The 6000-nt window shown below is 34.3% G+C and overlaps 1 protein-coding gene across 3 annotated transcripts in view; it reads left to right on the plus strand.

Annotated features, from left to right (window-relative positions):
* The window catches only part of PDE2A (phosphodiesterase 2A), a 910752-nt gene that overhangs the window by 388573 nt on the left and 516179 nt on the right, over nucleotides 1-6000 (plus strand). The window lies entirely within an intron of this gene.

Here is a 6000-nt window from a genome sequence, read left to right on the forward strand (position 1 = left end):
TCCATGAAGCTTTTGGTGGAACTTTGGTGGGGCTTTGATGAAGCTTCAGTGGGGCTTCCATGAGGCTTTGGTAGAGCTTCGGTGAGGCTTCAGTGGTGCTTCAGTGGCACTTCAATGAGCTTTGCCATAGACTCCTAAAGGGGCTTTGAAGACGCTTTGAAGCACCACTAAAGCAGCTTGGGGTGTAAAGCAAGGTGTAAAGAGGACTGTAAGCTTACCATTTTGTTTAGTGACAGGAGCTTGGACTGGCGTTCAGAGAGCTTTAACAAAGCCTGTCCGAAGCCTCGTTTTGAAGCAAGTGTAAACTAGCCGTTAATGCGCGTTGAAGCCGAAGCAAGTGTAAATGAGTCCTTAGTGTCCGATTTGTCCGCTGCAATGTCGCCGTCCCGCTAAAAATCGCTGATCGCCGCCATTACTAGTAAAAACAATAAAAAAAAAAAAGAAAAGTCCATAAATCTATCCCATAGTTTGTAGATGTGATAACTTTTGCACAAACCAATCAATAAAAGCTCACTGGGAGTTTCTTTTTACCAAAAAAAAGTGTAGCAGAAAACATATTGGCCTAAATTGATGAAGAAATTTTTTTTTTTACGTTTTTTTTATTGGATATGTATTATAGTAGGAAGTAAAAAATATTGTTTTTTTTTTTGTTTTTCAAAATTGTCGGACATTTATTTTATATAGCGCCAAAAAAAAAAACTCAGAGATGATCAAATACCACCAAAAGAAAGCTCTATTTGTGGGGGGGGGGGGAAATTGATTGTATTTGGGTGCAACCTCGCATGACCGCGCAATCGTCAGTTAAAGAGACGCAGGAAACGGCCTGGTCAGGAAAGGGGGGGGGTAAAACCTTCTGGAGCTGAAGAGGTTAAAATAGAAGAAGAAGTGTGCTGGCGCTCCAACCTACAAGCAGTCAGGTCTGGAGGGTGCTCAGAAGAGGAAGGCCACACAGGAAGGATCCGAGGATTATCTTCCTTTATCCTTAAATTAGCAGAATTAGTCTATGCCTGCATTGTCCACTACCGGGGGGGGGGGGGGGGGGGGAGGGGGGTATTAGTAAGGCTCAGCTCTTGATACGTTAATAATTTAAGATATATTCGCAATGGATAAGATACTTAACCATATAATATATGCAACTATGTGTCAAAAAAAAAATATATAGAACTGGATGGGACTCTAATTGTGCCTCTGAGGAGTATGAACAAATAAAATAAAATAATAAACTTATGAGAAAAAAAAAAAACAGACAATTTTATTTACTATAAAAACAGTTGAAAAAAAAGTACATTGCAGTTTATACGATTAGGTTTGAATTCAGTGTGTGCAGATCTCTAACAATTAATACAAATGCGTCTTACGCGTTTCGTCCACAGTGCCGCTTCGTCAGGACCTTTAAGATAGGGCGTCCAAAATAATGGGCGTTACCAAATAATAATAACAGATATTCACAGAATGATGCAGAAAGTACTGTTCATATACAGATGTATGCCCTAATATGGTAATATAAAAGTAGACTGGGCAGAACATTTATATATCACATACTACATATACACATTTACATATATAACATGTATAGACTGAACATAATATATAGCAGTGATACATATTCATTGAAATACCTTTGACCTCTAATTTTACATGTTTTCCCCTCGCTCGCCTGAAGCAAATGGAAAATTACAAAGGTCATTAATTATTTTAATTATGGCGAGTTGGGGGGGAGGGGAGGGGAGGTATTTTTACATTCCAATTGGCTAGTCTATAGGTGTAATTAATTCGAATAATAGCAAATCTTTTAGCAAGAGAAGTTGCCTGAGAACTGCTGGTGGGAATAGTGGTAGCACCCCCCAGGTTAGATAGTATGGCTGGTGTCTGTGGGGTTTTTTCTTTTTTTTTTTTGCTATATTTTTTTCCATTTTGATTTGACATTACTTAAATTAAAATCTAAAAAAAAATAAAAAAAAAAAAAAAAAAATTATTTAAATGAATATTGTTTAAATTATTAATGTATTTTTATGAAATTATTATAATGTATTATTATTATTATTATTATTATTTATTTTTATGCATTAATATTATTGTTGTTATTTAAAGGTATATTGTTTACATTATTAATGTACTTTTATGAAATTATTATAATTTATTATTAGTATTATTATTATTTATTTTTATGCATTAATATTATTGTTGTTGTTATTTAAAGGTATATTGTTTAAATTATTAATGTACTTTTATGAAATTATTATAATTTATTATCATTATTATTATTATTATTATTATTATTATTATTATTATTATTATTTTTATTTGTATGCATTAATATTATTGTTGTTATTTAAATGAATATTGTTTAAATTATTAATTTATTTTTATTAAATTATTATAATTTATTATTATTATTATTATTTTTATTTGTATGCATTAATATTATTGTTATTTTTATTTTATTTGTTATTTTGTTATTTTATTTGTTGTATTAGTTATTAAAATGATTGTTGAAAGAGGTTTTTTTTTTTTTTTCAGTGGAGCTAAGGTCATGTTCTTACCTGATCCCCCCACCCCAGAAAAGTTAAATTTCAGGGATGTAAAGAAAATATTACAAAGACTTCAGTTGCAATATTCAATGCTATAAAAGAGTGGCGGCAAATTAAGCTGTTCATTTTTTTATTTATTTTTTGATACTCCTCTGCTATAGACATGTGCGCGGTTCGTTTCGACAATTTTTTTCTTTTTCGTTATTCTGAGATTCGGATATATTACAATATAAACAGATTTTACGCAATGCCCTGAATAACGAAACGAAAATTTGTCAGAATTTCGGATATTCAGACCGAAATTCGAATTGAATTTTACATCGAACGCCAATCAAATTCTAACTGTACATATAATGCTGAAACCAAAGACCGTGTGTGCTATTATGCCCCGTACGCCAATCGGAAATTCCGACGGGAAAAAGTCTGATCGGATTATGTTGTCGGAAAATCCAATCGTGTGTGTGTGGGCTCTAGCGGGCTTTTTCCATTTTTTTTTTTTTTTTGAGAGCAGGAACTTAAATTTGCCGACAACAAAATCCGATCGGACTTTTTTCCGATCGCGTGTAATAGAATTCCGACGCACAAAGTGCCACGCACGCTCAGAATAAAATTTGGGTGACGAAAGCTATTGGCTGCTGGCCTCTATGTAGTCCCGTCATACGTTTTGTACGTCACCTCGTTCGGAACGATTGGATTTTCCGACAACTTTGTGCGACTGTGTGTACGCAACACAAGTTTCGGACAAAATCCGTCGGAAAAAAATCAGGCGGATTTTGGGGTCGGAATGTCCGGTGTGTACGGGGCATTAGAGGTACCATTTCCAAAATAATGTTGTTTTAGTTAAGCCAAAAGGTGATTTAAAGAGTCATTGTAATCATTTGATGAAGATTTTTTTTCTTTTGTTTGCTCACTTTGCTACATTGGAAAAAAATAAAAATAAAATAATCTAAACTTTTCGATTCAACCGATTTGAAATTTATCGATTCGGCTGTTTTGAATCGAAAAAAATAAAAAAAATAAAAAAAAATTCTAAAAAGTCTGAATACGAATTCCAAATATGAATCTCAAATACGAATCCCCAATACGAATTGAACGAATCAACCGTATTCAATGAAACAATATAACACGGTTAACGAATCAAAACGAAACAAAACAAAACCATTTTATTTGTCATGAACATGTCTACGTGCTGCCAGTGGTCGGCTAGATAAGCATTTCAATAAATAAAATAAGACCATCATTACTAAAAAGGAAAATTAAAATGATTATGACTTATTATGTATATATTATTATTATTATTATTATTATTATTATTATTAATAATAATAATAATAATAATAATAACAATAATAATATAAATTATTTATTATTTATTGAATGAATGATTCATTATTGATGTTGTTATTATTATTATCATTATTGTTGCACTATTATTATTATTACTTCATTTATTAATTATTTTATTATTGATTTTAATTTTATTATCAAAATTGTGTTTTATCTCCCATGTGGCAGAATAGAACATTGATCTATTTTACGGGGGGGGGATATACTGGAGATCGCTGTGTGTTGGAAAGCATTCCTTCCAGAGTCATTGCATCTTCTATTCTAATGATCTCCAGCAACTTTATGTAATACTAATGCAAGAATATTAATAAGCAGTTAATTCAAAGTGTAACTAAATCAATGTTTATTAGTTTTGGATGGAGTGTAGGAGTGTTGGGCCCTCTGTCAGGTTTTTATCAGTGTCTTATGACTGGGATTTACCCTCTCTAGATGTCCTCTATATGCCCTTCTCTATATGTCCCTCTCTAGATTTCCTCTATATGTCCTTCTCTATAGGTCCTATATATGTTCCCCTCTATATGTCCTCTATATGTCCCTCTCTAGATGTCCTCTATATGTCCTTCTCTAAATGTCCCTCTCTATAATGTCCTCTATATGTCCTTCTCTATATGTCCCTCTCTAAATGTCCTCTATGTGTCCTTATCTATAGGTCCTCTATATGTCCCTCTCTATGTGTCCTCTATATGTCCCTCTCTAGGTGTCCTCTATATGTCCTTCTCTAAATGTCCCTCTCTATATGTCCTCTATATGTCCTTCTCTATATGTCCCTCTCTAAATGTCCTCTATGTGTCCTTATCTATAGGTCCTCTATATGTCCCACTCTATGTGTCCTCTATATGTCCCTCTCTAGATGGCCTCTCTATGTCCTTCTCTATAGGTCATCTATATGCCACTCTCTATGTGTTCTCTATATGTCCCTCTCTAGATGTACTCTATATGTCCTTCTCTATATGTTCCTCTCTATATGTCCTCTATATGTCCTTCTATATATGTCCTTCTCCATATGTCCTCTATATGTCCTTCTCTATGGTCCTCTATATGTCCCTCTCTATGTCCTTTATATGTCCTTCTCTATATGTTCCTCTCTATATGTCCCTCTCTATAAGTCCTCTATATGTCCTTCACTATATGTCCTCTATATGCCCCTCTCTATATGTCCTTCTCTAGATGTCCTCTATATGTCCCTCTCTAGATGTCATCTATATGTCCTTCTCTAGATGTCCTCTATATGTCCTTCTCTATATATTCCTCTCTAGATGTCCTCTATATGTCCTTCTCTAGATGTCCTTCTATATATGTCCTCTATATGTCCTCTATGTGTTCCTCTCTAGATGTCCTCTATACGTCCCTCTCTAGATGTCCTCTATATGTCCTTCTCTATTTGTCCTTCTATATATATCCTCTATATGTCTTCTATGTGTTCCTCTCTAAATGTCTTCTATATGTCCTTCTCTATATGTCCTCTATATGTCCTTCTCTATTTGTCCTTCTATATATGTCCTCTATGTGTTCCTCTCTATATGTCCTCTATATGTCCTTCTCTATATGTCCCTCTCTAAATGTCCTCTATGTGTCCTTAATCTATAGGTCTTCTATATGTCCCTCTCTATGTGTCCTCTATATGTCCCTCTCTAGATGTCCTCTATATGTCCCTCTCTAGATGTCCTCTATATGTCCTTCTCTATAGGTCATCTATATGTCCCTCTCTATGTGTTTTCTATATGTCCCTCTCTAGATGTACTCTATATGTCCTTCTCTAAATGTTCCTCTCTATATGTCCTCTATATGTCCTTCTCCATATGTCCTCTATATGTCTCTCGCTATATGTCCTCTATATGTCCCTCTCTAGATGTCCTCTATATGTCCCTCTCTAGATGTCCTCTATATGTCCTTCTCTATAGGTCATCTATATGTCCCTCTCTAGATGTACTCTATATGTCCTTCTCTAAATGTCCCTCTCTATATGTCCTCTATATGTCCTTCTCCATATGTCCTCTATATGTCTCTCGCTATATGTCCTCTATATGTCCCTCTCTAAATGTCCTCTATATGTCCTTCTCTATAGGTCCTCTATATGTCCCTCTCTGTGTCCTCTATATGTCCCTCTCTAGATGTCCTCTAT

Source organism: Lithobates pipiens, unplaced genomic scaffold (assembly GCF_037356315.1).
Source record: "Lithobates pipiens isolate NorthernLeopardFrog02 unplaced genomic scaffold, aLitPip1_a1.2 Scaffold_23, whole genome shotgun sequence".
Classification (NCBI taxonomy): Eukaryota; Metazoa; Chordata; class Amphibia; order Anura; family Ranidae; genus Lithobates; species Lithobates pipiens.